Genomic DNA, 20,580 nt, shown 5'->3' with positions numbered 1-20,580 from the left:
ATTGACAGCATATGACGTAGTTTAGATATATTCTTAAAATGGAAAAACGCAATTTTACAGGTGTTGGCGACGTGGCTCTCAAATGACAGATTACTATCGAATAGAACGCCAAGATTCTTTGCTGACGACGAGGGTTTTATGGAACATCCGTCAATAGTTAAACAGTATTCTTGGTTGTTACTTATAGCAGTTTTCGGTCCAATAAGTAACACTTCCGTTTTGTCCGAGTTCAGTAATAAAAAGTTGTTACTCATCCAGTTTTTTATATCGACTATGCATTCCATTATTCGATGGAACTGCTGTGTTTCATGAGGCTTCGAGGAAATATAAAGTTGAGTATCATCAGCATAACAGTGAAAGCTAACTCCGTGTCGCTTTATTATATCTCCTAGAGGTAGCATGTATAATGCGAAGAGCAGAGGCCCTAAGACTGAGCCACCGCTGGATAAATACAGTCAAAGGCATCGATGGAATACTGGCTAAATTATTTAACAGGCAAATTTGAGTATATGTATATATATATATATATATACTGTATATATAAAATAAAAAGGCTATTAATTTGCAATTTAATAAGAATTTATGAGATTTTAAATTGTTAAATTTATGTATTAATCGCAGTTTGACGTGTATTAATGGGTGTGCGTTGCGCGCTGAATGTGTGTCACACACTGGAGCTGAGAAAAGTTACCATTGAAACTGGGCGGGACCAGAAACTGACAAGCAGCAAGTTTAAGCCAATGACAGCTGGCCTGTATGCATATTTAATGAGCTATCACATGGCTGGATCCGGTCAGGTCGTTGCTTCAGGTAGGCCGAAATCCTGCAAGTAATAACTTGTTTTAGTTAAAAATATGTCAAATTGATTACTTGAAATGAATATACTTACATTTTACTTGTGTATTATAAGCCCTTGCTTGCAGTTTAAGCGATTAGTCAGGACTAGTTGGACATTCCCGCGTAAAGTTTTCTGAGGTAACAACGTATTCAGGAAGAATATGGCAGAATTGGTAAATTAAATGATTAAAATGTAAAATAGGCATATTTAGATGTTTAAGTGTTTCTATTTATAGGATGTCTAAACAAAACGTATCCTGCGCTTGTCGAAATTGCTTTTATTGATATTTTGTCTGAGGTAAATTTTCAGCTAAAAGTCATTAAATGGGTGTGGATGAGATGATTTTTGTTTTTATACAGTATTACATTAATGTCCCAGGTAGTTACTTTAGTCAGGCCTACATAAAATGAGCCTTGATGACAGACTGATTAGCATTAGCCAATTTAAAACTGCTTTTAAGAGAGTTAAGTTATCATATGTATTGCAGCTTCTCTGACAGTCGGTTTTGTACCTGCAAACCCAATTAACTATATTGTCATTCCTTAACATTCAATGTTATGTTTGTAGATTTTCTATGCTGATGGCTGTGCAGGAGAAGTGGAGTAGACCTCCTGTCAGAAAACATCTCCAAGGTGCTACGAGTATGAATCCAATGACAAGTAACAAAAAACCTTAAAGTTATAGCCTTGAACTTTTTAACAGTAGTGTATATTTTTATTTCATTTTTATGTCTATTTTGCTAGCTATTGTTATTTATGTTGATATTTATTTGGTAAAAAATACAATATAAACAGAAATACTGTTAATTAACCACAATATAAAAGAGCTGTTTTCTTTTTGAATATATACAGTAAAGTGTAATTTATTTCTGCGATGCAAGTATGAATTTTCAACATCATTACTCCAGTCTTCAGTGTCTTGAGCAACAAAATTGTCACTTGGATCATGTGACACTGAACTTTAGCGTAATGATGTTGAAAATTCAGTTTACGATAAAGCTCTTTTTGAGCGCTCGACAGAGTCAGAAATATGAGTTTTGCACTGAAAACATCATTTTGTGTTAAACGGCCTGAGAGCAGAATGAAAAAGTGTGTTTTGCAGCAGAACACAGCTCGTTGGTGAAAAGCTCTTTCTGGGCAGTCAGGAGAGTCAGAAATATGAGTTTTGCACTGAAAACAGCATTTTAGGTTAAACGGCCTGAGAGCAGAATGAAAAAGTGCGTTTTGCACTGAAAACAGAGCTCGTTAGTGAAAAGAGTTTACAATATATTCATAAAATGAGAGAAATAAAAAAGTCTGAACCCTTTGAATGGTAGTGTAAATTATAGTTATGATTGCTTGTTCCTCCCACCTAAATGATACTATTGCATAGGTAGTTTGTTCCATAGAGACTTTCCAGTTCTTCAAATTATGATGACAAATTTACTAAGGGACCTAGAAAAAACCTGATGGCTATTAAACCAGATAATTCCAAAATAAGATAAGTAAAGTCACAAGCTCTGGACTATCCAGGATATCAGAGTCCATTAAAAGAGCTAGAGCTTTTTCAGATTTAGTTAAGCATTCCCATGACATCTTGTAACCTTGTTCTTCATAAATGAAATAGTAAAAAGTGAACTCAACTCAACTCAACTTTATTTATATAGCGCTTTTACAATTTTCATTGTTACAAAGCAGCTGCACATGAGACACATTGACTACAAGCAAAACAATCAAAGTTGTACCTGCAAAAACAAGAAAAGGTTGAAACACAGAAGACAGACACACCCACACACAAAACACTCCACACACAAAACACTCCACACACACAACACGCACCAACACACAGAGACACACACACACACACACACGGATTCGCACGCACACACACACAACACACACACACACACGTACGTACACAGACAAGTACGCACACACACACACGCTCAGTGAGAGCACACATTTAGGATAAATTTAGGATGAACATGATCATCTTTTGCTTAAAATAATATTATGAACAGCAGCAGTGCTAAGCTTTCTCCTTTTGCTTTCCTGTTTCAATCTGTCAGGGTTTACACTTTAAGATTATGGCAGCTCCAGATTGGATACAGCATCACTTGTGAAGACTTCAGATGATGCCAACACTCACAAAGACTTCAGATGATGGCAACTATAGATGGACATACAAAACTGCCAAATATGTAGGAGCTGTTAGCCTCGTGGGCAGTGCTCCGACACATGGCGTGGTTGTGCTCTGGGCGACCCGAGTTCGATTCCTGGCTCGTGATACTTTCCCGACCCCACCCCCTTCTCTCTCCCACTTCGCTTCCTGTGCAAATAAAGGCAAAAAAATCTGCCAAATATTGTAATAACTGCCTGATTCACTGCCTATGAAAGTGTAAGTTTGCTGATTGTCAATCCACTTTGTATTGTTACAATAATGGCCGTATATGTAAATGGACAATGTTTACACTTATTTTTTTAGTTACTTACTGAGATATTCCCATTTACTTGTCCACAAAAAAATTGTCGGATATGGGTTGAAAATCTGCAAACTTAACCTATAATAATGTTGCCTGTTTACAGTTTTTGCCCATTGCTTGAACACTATAGACACATGCTTAGACCAAAGTAACAAAACTTGAAGCTTTTGTTACTATACCTTAAACACAGTGAGTAGTATATATGGGGGACATAGTGTCAAAATGATTGACAGGTATGATTGATGGGGTCATTGACCTTTGCAGAGGAGGGGGAGGGGTGAATTACTTCCGGACCACCCACGTTGCGAGGGACCGCCCACTTGCTTTGACCTTTGACCGTATCCGCCCCTTAGTGTGGTACGCCCACGTCGCGTTGAACTTTTGACCGTGCCCTCACGTCCCATTTTTCCGGGGTATGTTTTAGGGCATGTTTTAGGATGTATTGCTACATATCTTTAGCATGAATGAAAATATGTAATTTAAAGGAGATGATGAGATCATTATTAATACGCAATCATTGGTTATTTAACAGCGTTTAAAAATAATAATGAATAAGACAACAACTACACAAACACTGTTTGAATAAACAAACAGGTTTAAATGAATAATCATGTGATTAAATAAATAAATAAAGCATCTATTAAATAAGTAAAGAAGTAATTATACAATGTATTCAATATATGAGAGAGGAAAGGCAGAGAGGCCATGCAGATTACCTTGTTTTTCAGAGTTTTCACCCAGTCTATAACATTCCAGTGAGAGGTGTCCGCACCAAGGCTCGTAATTTGTTTGAAAGAGGAGGATTGTAACCGGGTGTATTACAACTTGTTTTGTAGGTGTCGACCTGTAGGTGACAGCGTCTGACATTTTAATCGGGTACGATTTGTTTTATGTCCATAGCGTGAAATTTGAGTGCTACCAGCTCGGTTCAAGACAGCGAAGCTTTGTTTAGGATTAACAACTGTTCACCACCTGGCATCAGTAGATCACATGAAACAATGCGTGACGAATCGACCTGTGCGTTACAAGCATTCTATGGGACAAACTCATCTTTAATCTCGCTATAGCTCTCTCTAATCTAGACACTGTGTCTACAACACTGTATAATTAAAGCCATGTTTTTCCTAACTGCATGGAGCGTGTCTTTAAATGGTGTCCAGATGTTCCCCCTATCCTGACTGTTTTCCTTCTGTCTGAAAGATGCCAGTGCGTCCACCAACCAAGGGTGAAGAAAAAAAAACATCTTTATTGCTGGTGTTCATGCATCACAGCAGGCAGTTGGGTGATTCCTTAAAACACAAAGCAGATTTGATTGAACAGCAAGAATCCTTAAATTGAATGTACGTCATGTTCATTTCATGAATGTTTTTATATCATGCCTCCAGGTTGTATCATAAAATAAGTTTGCATAAGGTTTTCAAAATATTTTTTCTGTTTTTTTTTAAAATTAAAAATAAAAGTGATTCTATCAAGGTATACCTTTTAACATAATTGTTTATATGATTCTAAACGGATATTCTTTAGAACATTTAGAACAGTCAAATCTCACACATCCTGTTATTAAGAGTTGTCTTTGCACATCTGTTTTAGTGGTTAGTGTTAAACTGTGGCAACCCCTTAACACCTAGACACTATTCTAAGATTTACTGACATATAGAGCAGACTCTGAGTTCTTTTCAGCGTCAAACCTCTTTTATTAATTTGTGTTGGACATCTGATTGTGTAGCAAGGAAACTCAAGAAGTAGACATTCCATCCTACAGTAAGTGTTTCTGTTTACTTTTAGTTTAAACAAGGTTTTAATTGTTGTTGTTGTTAAACAGTTTGCTTTAGATCCAAACTTTACACGCACAAAGTATACGTTGAATCACCTTTTCTTCATTTTATCCTCACCATTTTCTTATGTTTTGTTTTTGAGTGTCTATTGAATATACTAGGCTATATTTTCTTACACAAAGCAACTGAGCAATAGAGGTCTTCACTGCAAGGATATGAAGTAAATAGCTTTATATATATTTTTTCATACTCAGATCAGACAGGTTGCGTGTTGGATTGTGTACTACAGTAAGTGGTAAAATGTAGTTAAATTTAGGAAACTTTTAAAAATATATCCTTAAAATAAACCTAAAAAGTGGCTAAAGCATGCAAGAAAAATGGTCAACTTGTGCAGACAATGCATTATCTGAAGCGCTGTGAATTGACTTCAAATGAGCAAAACATACTGTATAGTGCTCTCAAGATAGAGATGCTCCGGTTTCAGTGTGTTCCTGATTTAAAAGTTTATTTATCATATTCAGCCAAATGCTTGTGTTTTCATATTTTCTTGACTGCTCTATAAGTACTTTCAAACATACATTGCATTTTAATTTGCCTTCACCTTGTCTTTCAGTGATGTAGACTTGCATCGGCATATGAAGGTAAGCCCACATGCATCACCCATTCCAAATCTCACATGTCAGCAAATGACAGACGTAAAGATACACTTCTTAAACTGCATGTCCGCTATAGACCAGTGCTTCGGAAGTCGTAATTTAGTTCACACTTCTCTAATAACCTGATGTGTGAATATAATTACTATGATACCCTATTTGTCTTAATGAACAGATTTACCTTAAGAGCAAATGATTAAATCCTAATACCAGTGGTGGACAGTAACGAAGTAAATTTGCTGAGTACTGTACTTAAGTACACTTTTTGAGTATCTGTACTTTACTTGAGTATTATTTTTTCTGAGTACTTGTACTTTAACTTCACTACATTTAAAGACAAATATCATACTTTTTACTCCACTACATTTATAAAAAGGTCCAAAAGTAGAAAATGGTTTCTATGCAGCGGGTTTCCTGTGTGNTAAATCGACGTCGATGGCACGAACACACGGGAGGAAAAAGGTTTCTGCCACGAGCGAGATAATTCGCTGTGGAGATCCTAGAAAAACGGGAGAGCGCGATGTTGCGGCACCTCCCGGCCACCAGACAGATATCTGTCATCTAGCTTTGAGCCTCTAGGGGCCTCTTGCTCCTGCGGCCAGTCGAGCTTGAGGAGGTCGACTGCCTTAGTCACCGCCCCGAGAAGCTCCTCAAGCGCCGCGTTGTCGCGAGAGGAACGTCCCGAGACGGCACTATCCAACCCCGCAGAAGCAAGGGATGCCTCGTCCTCCGCCCGATCCGAAGAAGCGCTAGCGCGCGCTTCAGATTCGGACGCGAGGACATCGCGGTTTGGCGAGCGCACAGGAGACGCGGATGGACCCGCCTCACGTGCCTCAACTAAATCAAACCGCGAACCCCAGGACGAGAGAGAGGCAGCTCGGCCCTTTTTAAAGAAAGAGAACCGAGCACGGAGAACTCGGATGCCGAGGACATCACAGAGTTCACACTCTCCCTCAAGCCCCAGGGCAGCATGGTCAGCCCCCAAGCACTCAAAGCAGAACTCATGCTTATCCAGATCGGAGAGGAACCTCTCACAAGGAGGCACGCATCTCCGATCCGAAACAGACATGATTATACTTATTATACACGAAGCTAAGTACTGATGGTGATTAGTTACTTCGTGTATATAAGTCTACTTTTTATAAATATATATATATATATATCTATATATGTATAAATCTCTCTTTTAGAGAAAACGCAAGACAAGAGGGAGACTTCTCCCTCACAACATAAACACACGAACACACAAAGCGGTCCTTGAAGACAAAGAAACCTGAAGACGCGTCCGCTTTCACGCGTATTTATAACCTGCAGGTGCTGGCGTAATCAGCCACGTCACCTGCCGAGGTTATTTAAAGCCAAAAAATTTGGCGTGTTTGACACACGTGCTTCACAACCGGTCGAACAAAGACTGTTCTCCCATAGCGTTTGAAACGCAGCATCGAGTGTAGCTTTTGAAAGGGAACAGCATTTTGTGTTAAACGGCCTGAAAGCAGATTGAGAAAGTGCGTTTTGTAGCAGAACAGAGCTCGTCGGTGAAAAGCTCTTTCTGAGCAGCCAGGAGAGTCAGAAATATGAGTTTTGCACTGAAAACATGCATTTTGTGTTAAACGGCCTGAGAGCAGTATGAACAAGTGGGTTTTTTTTTTTTTAGAGGATCCTGATATGTGAAGAGGCTGCATTAATTCATAGGGATATACTTTGATTCAGCCGAGCAATTTAGGACCCGAGTGTAATTTTGTCATTTCCATGTGCATTTTTATTAGGGCCCGAGCACGGAGGAGCAAGCCACCGGCTTGCACCGTAGTGCAGAGCCCTTTTGTTTCTGTGTTGTTTATTATTAGGGCCCGAGCACGGAGGAGCAAGCGACCGGCTTGCACCGTAGTGCAGAGCCCTTTTGTTTCTGTGTTGTTTATTAGGGCCCGAGCACGGAGGAGCAAGCCACCGGCTTGCACCGTAGTGCAGAGCCCTTTTGTTTCTGTGTTGTTTATTATTTTTATTATTATTATTATTATTCTCCCTCTTTGATCGCTAATTTGAAGGCATAAACATGCTCAAAAACTCACAATAATTTGCACACGCATCAGACCTTGCAAAAATTAATGTCTGATATGGGTTTTAAAATTAGACGTGGCAAAATGGCTCGCTAGCGCCACCTAGAGATTCAAACAGGTCAGCATCATATTTGGCCAGTATGATCTTCAGACATTTGTGATGATACATTGAAAGATTCTGACTTTTGATTCAGGGTCGTGTCCGTGGCGGCGTGACAAAGTATGATGTTTCGCCATGAAACAGGAAGCTATAGTAACTCAGGTACACAATGTCTCACCAGCCCCAAACTTCACATGTTTGATAAGAGTCCTGGCCTGAACACATATCCACGTCATTGTTCACTTATAGTCATAGCGCCACCAGCTGGCAATAGGAAATATGGCACGGAAAAATCTATAATGTAACTCCTTACATGCACGTTGCCCACCGTTCAACGTTCCTGAGGCCCACGGGTGGTGATGGCACAGGGTTGCGGTTGAACTTTTGCACGAGGGCCCGATCATTGCTGTTTGCAGCTTTAATTTTTCTTCTTCTTCTTCTTCTTCTCCCTCTTTGATCGCTAATTTGAAGGCCTAAACATGCTCAAAAACTCACAATAATTTGCACACGCATCAGACCTTGCAAAAATTTACCTCTGATATGGGTTTTAAAATTAGGCGTGGCAAAATGGCTCGCTAGCGCCACCTAGAACTGCCCAGGCCACTACGCAATACGTACATGCACCAAATTTGGTAGGTTGATAGAACTCCCCGAATCATTAAGAAAAGTCTCTTGGAGCATATCTCTAAACCCAACAGGAAGTCCGTTATTTTTGATTTCCTGTGCAATTTTGTAATTTGTTTCAATTTCCAGTCGTCGTACTTTAACTCCTCCTCCTAGAGTTTTAATCCGATCAACATCATCTTCATGTCATTCTAATCTTAAGGCCTTTGCAAAGCTAAATTGCGGAGATCCTGACTTTTCATGGGGGAACGTGACCCTGGCGGCCATCCAAAGTTTGGCGTTTCGCCANTGAAAAAGTGCGTTTTGCAGGGGAACAGAGCTCGTTTGAGCAAATCCATTTCTGAGCAGTCAGGAGAGTCAGAAATATGAGTTTTGCACTGAAAACAGCATTTTGTGTTAAAAGGCTTGTGAGCAGATTGAAAAAGTGAGTTTTGTAGCGCAACAGAGCTCGTTGGTGAAAAGCTCTTTCTGAGCAGTCAGGAGAGTCAAAAATATGTGTTTTGCATTGAAAACAGCATTTTGTGTTAAACGGCCTGAGAGCAGTACGAAAAAGTGCGTTTTGTAGGGGAACAGAGCTCGTTGGAGAAAACCTCTTTCTGAGCAGTCAGGAGAGTCCGAAATATGAGTTTTGCACTGAAAACAGCATTTTGTGTTAAACTGCCTGACAGCAGTATGAAAAAGTGCGTTTTGCAAGGGAACACAGTTCATCGGTTAAAAGTTTTTTTTGAGCTCTTTGAACCGTCAGAAACATGCTCTTTGACCTCAAAACAGCGTTTTATGACACAAAAACACAAAGCAGCATGAACAAGTGAGTTTTGCAAGGGAACACAGATAATTAGTCAAAAGCTCTTTTTGAGCACTCCGAACATTCAGAAACACCTTTTTTACACTGAAATCATCATTTTGTGACACAAGAGCTTAAAGGAGAATGCACAAGTGAGTTTTGCAAAGGAACACAGTTCATTAGTCAAAAGCTATATTTGAACTCTTTGAACCGTCAGAAACATGCTTATTGACCTCAAATCAGCGTTATGTGACACAAGAAATCAAAGCAGCATGAACAAGTGATTTTTGTGAGGGAACACAGATAATTAGTCAAAAGCTCTTTTTGTGCTCTTTGAATGGTCAGAAACATGCTTTTTGTCCTCAAATCAGCGTTTTGTGACACAAGAACTTAAAGGAGAATGAACAAGTGAGTTTTGCAAGGGAAGACAGTTCATCGGTCAAAAGCTCTATTTGAGCTCTTTAACCGTCAGAAACATGCTTTTGACATCAAATCAGCGTTTTGTGACAAGAACTCAAAGCAGGATGAATAAGTGAGTTTTGCAAGTGAACACAGATAATTAGTCAAAATCTCTTTTTGAGCACTCCGAACATTCAGAAACATGCTTTTTGCACTGAAAACATCATTTTGTCACACAAGAACTTAAAGGAGAATGAACAAGTGAGTTTTGCAAGGGAACACGGTTTGTTAGTCAAAAGCTCTTTTTGAGCTCTTTGAACCGTCAGTAACATGCTTTTTGCACTGAAAACAGCGTTTTGTGACGCAGGTAAGAACAACAAGTAGCATGAACAAGTGAGTTTTGCAAGGGAACACAGATAATTAGTCAAAATCTCTTTTTGAGTGCTCCGAACATTCAGAAACACAAGAACTCAAAGCAGCATGAACAAGTGAATTTTGCAAGGGAACACAGATAATTAGTCAAAAGCTCTTTTTGAGCTCTTTGAACCGTCAGAAACATGCTTTTTACACTGAAATCACCATTTTATGACAGAAGAATTTAAAGGAGAATGAACAATTGAGTTTTGCAAAGGAACACAGTTCATTAGAGTGACGAGAGTGTGCTTCAAAAATTGTTTCCACCTGCCAGATGCCTGCATTTACTTCCATATTTTGCATGTGAATTCTTATTTTATCGTGACAAACTATATAGCGTTGGAAATGTCTAAGTCTCTAGAATACATATTTCATCACTGTTTTATAAAATAAATGATGTAGGAGGAGTAATCTATTTATAAATGCCAAGAGTGCGCTTCAAAAAATTGATGTCCTGCTAAATGACATTGTTCCACCAGCGGAACGCTCACATTTTCTTCAATATTTGGCATGTGAATTCTTATCTTATCATGACAAACTACGTATCGTTGGAAAGGTCTACGTTTCTAGAACACATATTTCATTTTCACTGTTTTATAAAATAAATTATGTAGGAGGAGCAGTTGAGTCATAAATGACGAGAGTGTGCATAAAAAACAATATCATAATAATAAAATAAAAATGCAGACATAAGATATTACATTTCGTGTTTTTTCATTATGTTGTTCACAGGCCTGTCTATATTTTCATTGTCTCTTCATGTGAGGAATTAAAAAAAATTGAAAAAGAAAAATCTCAATGTCTGTTGTGGTGTTAGACCAAAAAAAGTGGCCCCTATTGGATTCTTGTGGTACTGCGGCTAAAACACTAAGACGACACATAATTTGGTCTATCAAGCTCAAACTTCCTAAAAATATTGGTGGTACTTTGACGTTTTGACATTTTTTAGGACGAAACACATAGATTTTATATGTTTTTTAATAAAATCTAAACATAATATATTTATAGTTTGTTATTGCAATAAACATAAACTACAATATTTTTTTTAATTCAAGAATAATCTTCCAAGTGTCTTCTTTCAAATGAGACCAACCATAGGCCTGTACTCCAAAGCATTCATGAGTTACAACCATTTTAGTTCCAACAGTGCATTTTCATGTGTAGGCTAAAAAAGGGCTGCGCCAGGTAACAGGTTAAGCTTTATTCTATGTTACTATTTCTCTTTAGTTCTTAATACCAAAGATCAAAGTTAGATTTATTTTTGTATTTTTAAGCCATGTTTCTACTATAGTAAACATTTAGTGATTTTTTTATTGGTGGATTAATTACCTTTTGTATAACCAATGTTGTATTACAAATAACATGGTTAAACTATAGTAACATTAATTTGTAGTAACCAGGGTAAATATACCATGTTATTTTTATTTGTAGTAAAACCATGGGTAATTTTCTTAATAGCTTATGCATTTTAATATTTATGAAAGCAACTTAGAAGAGAGACAGCTCAGCAGATGTCTCCAATCATCCAGCTACAATGTTTTTTGCTTTTGTCGTGGTAGAATTGATCTTGCAGTGTTCCAATCTCAAAATTGGCAAGTTTCCAGATCTCAAAATATTATGTTCGACAGATAAATTACACTCTCCTTTTCTCCATATGGCTGCCACCATTATTCCTAAGCCTTTCCAGTTACACCCTAACTGTGGCGCAAGTACATTTTCTGTTTGTTTTTAAAATGGTTTAAAACTGCAAACTATAAATGTAATTCCGGTTGCTTTTTCTGGTTCCTGTCTGCATCGCTGCCGGCGGTTTGTTTGTATCCCTGCACTTACACTTCGCTCTAATATTAGTGTATTTTATTATCTTTACTTATCATTGTCGTTGCTAACTTAGCCTGATATCTCAGGATATCTGTTCTTGTTATTTACTTGAAGGTTCTAAACCAAAATTGATAGTTAACTTAACGCCATTAGCATAGCAATAGCATGTTAGCTTGCTTTCTGTTTACACTGTGGAATATCATCTTGCCTCTGGTTTGTCTTGTGTCTCTTTTTAAGCGAGTATACTACGATTCATCGAGCAACCTTGGTAAGTTGGAATTGCACTTCAAACCCGGTGAGTTGTCTTCTATTCCTATTAATTGTTACTTGCACCTCATGTCATATGTTTAGCTTAGCCTTCTCTGTCAGCTGCGAGGGTTTTATGTGCTATAATTGCAGGGAAGGCTGACAGAGAAGATCTTAGAATTAGAGTCTCGCATCCAATCTTTATCTGAGGATAGTAAGAGTGTTACGACCATAGAAAACACTTTGGATGCAAGCAACATTAGTGCACACAGCTCGGTTCCGGTTGAAAATCCCCCGCAGCTGGGAAACTTCATGACTGTGAGACGGCTTAGTCGCAGGACAAAACATCACTCAACCGTTCCAATTACAGTCTCGAACAGGTTTGCCCCACTCAGTGACGCACCGACTGAGAAACCTGATGAAAGTGCCCTAGTTATCGGTGATTCTATTGTTTGGAACGTTAACATGTGTCAGGACCCACTCACCTTCGTAATCATACTTTAGATTTAATACTGTCTTACGGTATAAATGTAGACGATGTTAAAATCCTTCAGCAGAGTGAAGACATTTCGGATCATTATCTGGTATTATGTTTGTTTCACTGGCCTACGGCTGCAAATAAAACTCATTGTTACAAATATGGTAGAAGAATAACTTCAACTACCAAAGATGCGTTTCTCGATAATCTGCCCGAATTGTCTCAAATTGCTAGCATGAGAAATAACGTTGAAGATCTTGACATTACCACTGAAAATTTTAATTCCACCTTCTCGGTAATGCTAGACACAGTTGCTCCTCTACGTTTAAAGAAGATTAAAAATGGCAGCCCCACACCGTGGTATAATGAACACACTCAGGCTCTAAAGAAAGCGGCCCGAAAAATGGAGCGCAACTTTAAGAAAACTAAATTAGAGGTATTTCGTACAGCATGGAAGGATAGTATTCGAAAATACAGGAAAGCCCTAATAACTTCTAGATCCGCCTACTTTTCATCACTAATAGAAGAAAACCAGCACAACCCTAGGTTTTTATTTAACACGGTGGCTAAATTAACAAAAAATAAATCGTCAGTGACTTCTGATCCTGTATATCAGCATAGCAGTGATGAATTTATGAACTACTTCACATATAAAATCCAAGATATTAGAGAAAAAATTATAACAATGCAATCAGAAGTGAAACCCGCTGAACAAACTAACTACAGCGCCCTTAAGGAGAAAATGCAATTATTTTATACCGTAGATCAAGATGAGCTGTCTAAAATTATTAGATCATCTAAATCAACAACATGCATACTAGACCCTATACCTACAAATCTACTGAAAGAGATGCTCCCAGAAATTATAGATCCTCTTCTTGGTATTATTAACTCATCTCTGACATTAGGACATGTGCCTAAAGCATATAAGGTGGCTGTTATAAGGCCCCTTGTCAAAAAACCCCAACTCGACCCTAGAGAACTAAGGAACTACAGGCCTATATCGAATCTACCTTTCATATCTAAANTGTTTACGTTAACTTTTAACTGTGGCGAAACCTTTTAAAGGATTAAAAAATATATGTACATACATCCATCTTTAAAATATGGATGTATGTCATTTTGTCAGTTGCTACTGTATGACAGACAAACACATCCATCTCTGAAATGCGAATGTATGTCATATTGTCATTTACTACCCCTAGCTTACATGTACTTCAAAAACTACCATGCATTTTAGACCATATCTCGTGTGAAGAGTACATATTGTGTGTGTGCTCCAAGCGTTTGCGTGCAAAGGATGTCTTACGGTGCTTTTTGATGTTCAACTTGGCCTGTAACCTTTGACCCATGAGATCATGGTCTTTTTGCTATGAGACTCATAGTCTTTTCTGTGTCTTTTTGCTATGAGACTCATAGTCTTTTCTGTGTTAGAGAAGTGTGTGAGACCTATAACTAGATTAAATGCATTGTCTCATATAAAAACTCAATCAATAATAGAAAAACTAAATACTGTAATAAAAAAAATAGAAAAGCTTAATACTGTAATAGAAAAACCACCATATAATCCCCCATTTGAGGCTGAAAAGCCTCACACTCCAATCAGATCCTTAACTATAGGGAGTCACATACTAACATAAAATACAATATCAAATAATAGATAAAAGTGCTCAAAAATGTTTTCTTAAAAATTAAAATTAAATTGCGTGTGCATTTAGTGAATGTTATAATAATACTAAGGTTATTTTTAGCAAGCAATATTAAAAATCCTTTCGCCACTCTGTAAATACTTAATACCATGAGTATTTCTGTTTTAAACCCTCTAAACTTAGTATAATTTTTGACCCATAGTAAATATTAGCATATGTGTGAGTATTATCCATGCTATGATGTGATACAGCATAAACAATCATCTGGCTCGGAACAGCGGCTGCAGCTGTTCGCTGAAATGATTTCATTATACATGGCCAAATGCATAATGTCAATAAAAGAAATGCAATAATGCAAACCACAAGCAACATTACATTTTTCATATCGGTAAAAACACCCTTGATCCAGTCCCAGTTAAAAGTATCTGAAGTAACCTCAGATTTGGTCAAAGTCTCAACCATCAATGAAATGTTTTTCATCCCTTCATCGATGAGATGTCCATCTGCGTCGTTCTCTGGAATATAGGTGCAACAGGTTTCTCCAATGACAGCACAAACTCCTCCTTTTGCTGCTGTCAACTGGTCCAAGACCAAGCGATTTTGCAACACAGTCAATCGTAGTCCACGTAGCTCCTCCTTGATGCCTTTCATGACAATGTTCGTGGTATTCATAAATGATGTAAATTCAAATCTGGTGATCTCAACTTCATTCATCAACGAACTTACTCCCAACATAGGACTAAAAGCAGCTGAAACTTTCTCAGCCACTGTCCAGATGTGATGATTCTATGGCACAGGGCTATTAGATAAGAAATCAAACAGTCCTCTTCATGTCCTCTGTTGTTGTGTTATCATTTCATGTGGTATGATGATCGCTCCACCGTGTAGCTGTACCAAGGAACACAGTCCTGTCCACTCTCTAGGTAGTGATAAGTATACTCGGTAACCGCACAGCCAGTAATGTTCTTGTAACACTCCAGCTCCTTGTCCATCTGGTATATGTAGTGAGGAGCAAACTGCTAAGCACTGACTCCTGATCCATTCAGCGCACGACAAGAACTCAAGTGCCATGATTGTTTGTGTCAAATTAGGCCGATTCCATTCACTGATGTCCACTTTTAAAGGATATATTAACGCTGTCATCCTCAGACATGTCAGACACATCTGTCGGGTAGTCTGATTAGTTGTGGCTTCATTATAGACAATAGAGCACTTTTCCCTTGGAATCTTTCCCACACGACATAGTCCCTTGGATCTTTCGTAACACACCAACTTGTCTGATATGTGTCGAACTGTAGCCACTTGACCAAACACACGGTTGATAATCCTCACTTTTACAATGGTTTTGTTGGCATTTTGTCTGAAATACAAAGTGTCAGATGTTGTGAAGGACGCTGCTGCTAATGCTATGAGAGTCAAATCCTCCACTGTGTCTGGGTCCTGATGAGGCCACCAGTCTCCTGCCGCTGTGCTGTGAAGAAACTGTGCACAGACATAACAATTTCTTGGGTTGTTGATTCTCACTGTGTGGTTAGTCAATCTCCACCATAGGTTGTCTGCATAATGGTGTGGAGAGCCCTCCTTCTGATCTATCCAGGTGTCCAAGGATCTGTTCAACAGTTCATCATAATGTCTTTTCTGTCGTAGTCTGTATTGGCTGTAGGTTGCCCTAGTGTAATTCACAGCAGCAATACTTTCAGGAACAAAAAAGTCATTGGTATCGTTTGAAACAATGTGTCTTTCTGTGATGTTGACTTTCAGTTTTTCGTGAAATGATGATCCTCTTCTGGATAGTAAATAATCACTCAGGTTTTCAAAGTCCTCTTCAACGTCTTTTGTCGCCTCATCATGTTGTAAAGTAGTTTGATTGGAGGTAACTTTGGTCTTGTTCTCAGTTATTGTGTTTTGATACAGAATCATTGGCAGACTGCCAAGGTAAATCAGAAATATTATCACACATGTTGTAAGAAAACTTGTCATCATTCGTTCTTGCTGTAGTTGATGTTTCATGATCACACAATGTCTTAATTCAAAACGTAGAAGGTCGTAGTATATATCCAAGTAGTACAATCAAACTTGGTACACTGTAGAGTTATATGTCCTGTAGCTCTATCAAGCACTGGTCGAAGTGTTGGTCTTGTATGACCAACCACTGAGCTTGTTCCCAGGATGGTTATAGAGAACTGATGTTGTTCTGCTACGGTAGCAAATGCTGCCAGTATACTGCTGTCTTCATTCAAAATGTTCAACAGAGTCTGGTGTTGACTAAGTCCAAGGAGTGTACTAGCTCGTTCTGATGAGAATGGATCAAAAGGAAATCGTCTGGTTTCTTGGGTTTTAAAGCCTGGTAGAAAGTAATCATCATCTGTCAACGGTACTGCTTGCTTCCACATATAGTCTATTGTTGGTGAAATATGAATCTGGTTCTTTTGAAGAAAGTAGGTTCTGTTTAGCTTCTTCCTGGTGGAATGATCAACTGCTGGTGAAGTTGCAGTGACTGCTTTGGCATTTTTCTGAAGTCAGCACCACTCAGCTTCTTTACAGCTTTGATTCACCAACTTTACGGTAAGGGCAGCTTTCCCACTTTCTGAGAAAACATAATGAAAATGCACACATGTGCACCAAATGCACTCGCATAATGGTTTTGATTATAGAGCACTCAAAAATAAAACATCAAACAGTTATATATATATGAGTTTGAATGTTAAAATAATAAACAAAGTTAAACAAAAGTTTTCTAACTACTTGCCTAATATTGTCTAAGATAATGTCTAAACTATTCCCATATATGATAATACAATTCTAAACTCTCTCCCTTTCTGTCCAAAAAACAATGAGCAATTCGTGGGACACTTCTCCTACTCATTACTAGACCTCCTCCTCGTACTCCTCATGCTCGCTTATGTTAGTCAGCATGTCCAGCATGTTCTCTGCATTATTGGAATATGTACTGAAGTCAATTCTTAACATCATCTGTTTATCTGTGGCCTTCACCACCATAGCTCTTAAAACTGGTAAAAGACAACAAAACACAACTGAAAATAGAGTAAGCCCAATTGCAGCAAAGACTCCTATTTTAATCAGCCATGAACTCCATGATCCAAAAATTGAATCCAACCATGTTCCAATTTCTTTGTCTGACCCAGCATTGACTGACATTTCATCTCTCAAGTTTCTCAACTTTTCCATTGCTTTTGTGAAAGACCCATCCGGGGCAGTATTGTTCGGAATGTATGTACAACAGTCACCTCCAAACATTACACAAACACCTCCCTTTTCTGCTAAAAGCCAATTTAGTGCTTGTCTATTCTGCCAGGCCATTTTGCTAGTTGGAGCCAACTGATCTCCTAAGGCATCAAGTGCATCATTTGTGAAATTAATGAATCTTTGCTGGTTATAATACAAGTAGTATATCCACTCTGTGTTTTTGTTCTGTGAAATCCATATGAAAATGGATTCAAATCCTGCTTTGACTTCATGACTTGCTTTATATTTATTTGGAATATTTCTTGGTTGCCCAATTGAGTCTAGAAAGATGTCGGGATCAGTTTCATATGCCCGCTTTACTCTCCTTTTTGTTAATTCAGGTTCTGAAGTCTTGTTGACTTCCCAGGGAAACATGGCGATGTCTTGTAGTAGCTTCACTCTTGCACACATTCCATTCCAATTTTCAGGCAGTGTTGGTCTTAATTTCTTATCCCCACATACCCAAAAATAATCTGCTATAGGCACAATCTGTTTTTCAAATGTTCGGATTAATGGCCATGCTAATGTTTGATTCTCACAATTTTCCCAACCTATGATTTTCATGTTATCAGTTATTGTGGCAGAGGCAAACCTATTATTCAAATATCCTGCTGTTTCTTTTTCAGCAAACATTTCTTTATCCAGATGCCAGATCGTTACACACTTGCCTGGGAACATCCCTACCTGGATTCCATTAGATTTACTCGTTTTATTAAAACACTCATAATCCAATGAGTAATCTATGTCATAGATTGTTGGTGCCTCCACCTCAATAGGTGATATTCTCACATCTATCTTTACACACTNCTGGGGGTCTCCCAAGCCGGGATATCAAGTACCGTGGTTCTCGGTCACCTCGAAGTATCTTTTTCTTGAAAAAAGATGGATCCCTAATTTTGATCCGTTTGCTCATTCAAGAGGGTCTTTCAGGCTATGAAATGAAGAAGCCTGCATGAGAGACTTTTGCAAACCGCACTATAAATAGTTTCCCACGGTTCTAGACAGCCACCCTACGGTATGTGTAATCAGGGCCTACAGACTACCTAGAAATCTAAAGTTTGCGGGCCCCTCGATCACCCTGGGCGTCAACGGTGAGCGCCGACACTCTTAAAAGAGTACATTCCTCGAGATCATAAAAAATACATTTCATGAAGTGTTTAATTTTGCCGTGTTTGAATGTAAGCAATCTGCCAAGTTGTAAATCCGAAGGTGAACGAATAACAAAGTTATTAGCTTATAAAAAAGGTAAACGACTCTGAATCACGCGAACAAGCCATGACCTGTCCGAATCTTTAACCACAATGTACCTACGTCACTAGAAAAATCCCCGCCTACTGACTGCGAAAACTTAACTCTCTCCTCCCCAAACACTGTACTAGCTCGTTCGTGACGTGTGCATCATGTCTAAGAGAAGCTGTGTTCTATGTAGTGAAACTAAGTCAGTCTTATTTTCACTACCAAAGGAAGAACTTCTGAGGAAAAAATGGTTACTATTTATTTTTCAAACGACACCAAAGGAGTATAAACCGAACGTTTTACTTTGCGCGCGTCATTTTACCGAAGATTGCTTCATTAATCTTGGCGCCTTTACTGCAGGATACATTAAACGTCTTTCCTTAAAAGATGTTGCAATACCAACTTTATTTGGACCTGTAAGCTCCACCGAATCACAACCTGTAAGTGTGACTCTTTATTTTTGTCTTTACTTAAAATTAAATTTGTGTGACGTTATCTCATGTCTGTGTTTAGCTAACGTTACCGTTATTTTTGGGGTTGTTACTGTTTGTTTACCTAACGTTAGCTATAAACTCGTTGCGCTAATGTAAGTGTTCAACCATATTAACTCGCAAAGTCTTTATTTCAAGAACTGCGGTATACCGTGGCGAGTGTTAAGACCCTGTGACCTTTTGACCCCTGTATTCCAGAGCGTACATTCGCAACCTATATGTAGGCTGCTGGTGTCTTTTTGGGCAAAGTGAGAGGTCAACGAGGTCCGAGGGGCGCGGAACTCCAGAACACGACCCAGGGCCCCGTGACGAGGCATATACGTGAATTGCAGGTCGATCAGACCTTTCTGTCCCATTGGTCCACCGTGAGCTCATGAAAATGAATGGGATAGGTTAAGAGTGTCGGCAGCAGCCGTTGGGCCGCAGTGGGATCGAGGGGCCCCAAACTTTATAGTCTGGTAGTCTGTTGGCCCCTGTTTCACATACCGAGAGAGTGGCTTACTTGAACCTAGGGAACATTTTCTAGTGCTTTTTCTTGTGTGAAAAGTGTTTTGTACATTAGTAGCCTACCGACCGACTGTCAAATAAGTTACGACTGGGACTTCCTGTGAACCACCGGAAGTCCCAGTCATAACTTATTTGACAGTAGCAGTGTAGGCTAACGGTGGACAATGCTGTAAACGGTCAATTTTTCATACTGTAAACCCATTTTCTTGTGACAAACCTACAGATATGTATCCTAGAAGCATCCCATATTGGTATATTGCACACTTCAGGCTGTCAAAATGCTCACGTCTTATACAAATGCACTTTTCACAGAAATAAACCTCTGACCAGCATTTAAAAAAAAAATTGCTTTATTTTTGTAGAAAAACCTTGGGGCTTCAAATGCAAGTTCGTCACACCCTCTGGCATCACATATTCGAAGGCCGTACCCCTCGGTGTTCTGAAAGTGCTCGAAAAAAAATCACAAAAAATATTCCAGAAAAATAAACGGCCCACAACGTCCCCAAAACCTGCAATATAGGACAGAACGAGGCCGTACCGTATTCAAACTTTGGGAACCGATTGAGTGGGCAGCGAGCAGCTACAGAATTTGAATCGGGGTCATTCGGAGTCCCTGGGGCCGTTCGGGGGTCTCTGTACGATAGCCACCTATGAGATAAATAGGATATGTTGCAGGTGTCAGAGGCACCCGTACCGGCCGCGGAGGCCCCAGGATCCCGAAACCTAACAGAAAGTTGCGTCACGTGGCTCTCGACGACATACCGATAGGGCTAGGTCGGGCTATGAAATTAAGTATTTTTTATTATT

Source organism: Triplophysa rosa, linkage group LG13 (assembly GCF_024868665.1).
Source record: "Triplophysa rosa linkage group LG13, Trosa_1v2, whole genome shotgun sequence".
NCBI lineage: Eukaryota > Metazoa > Chordata > Actinopteri > Cypriniformes > Nemacheilidae > Triplophysa > Triplophysa rosa.
Note: the sequence above shows the minus strand (reverse complement) of the source record.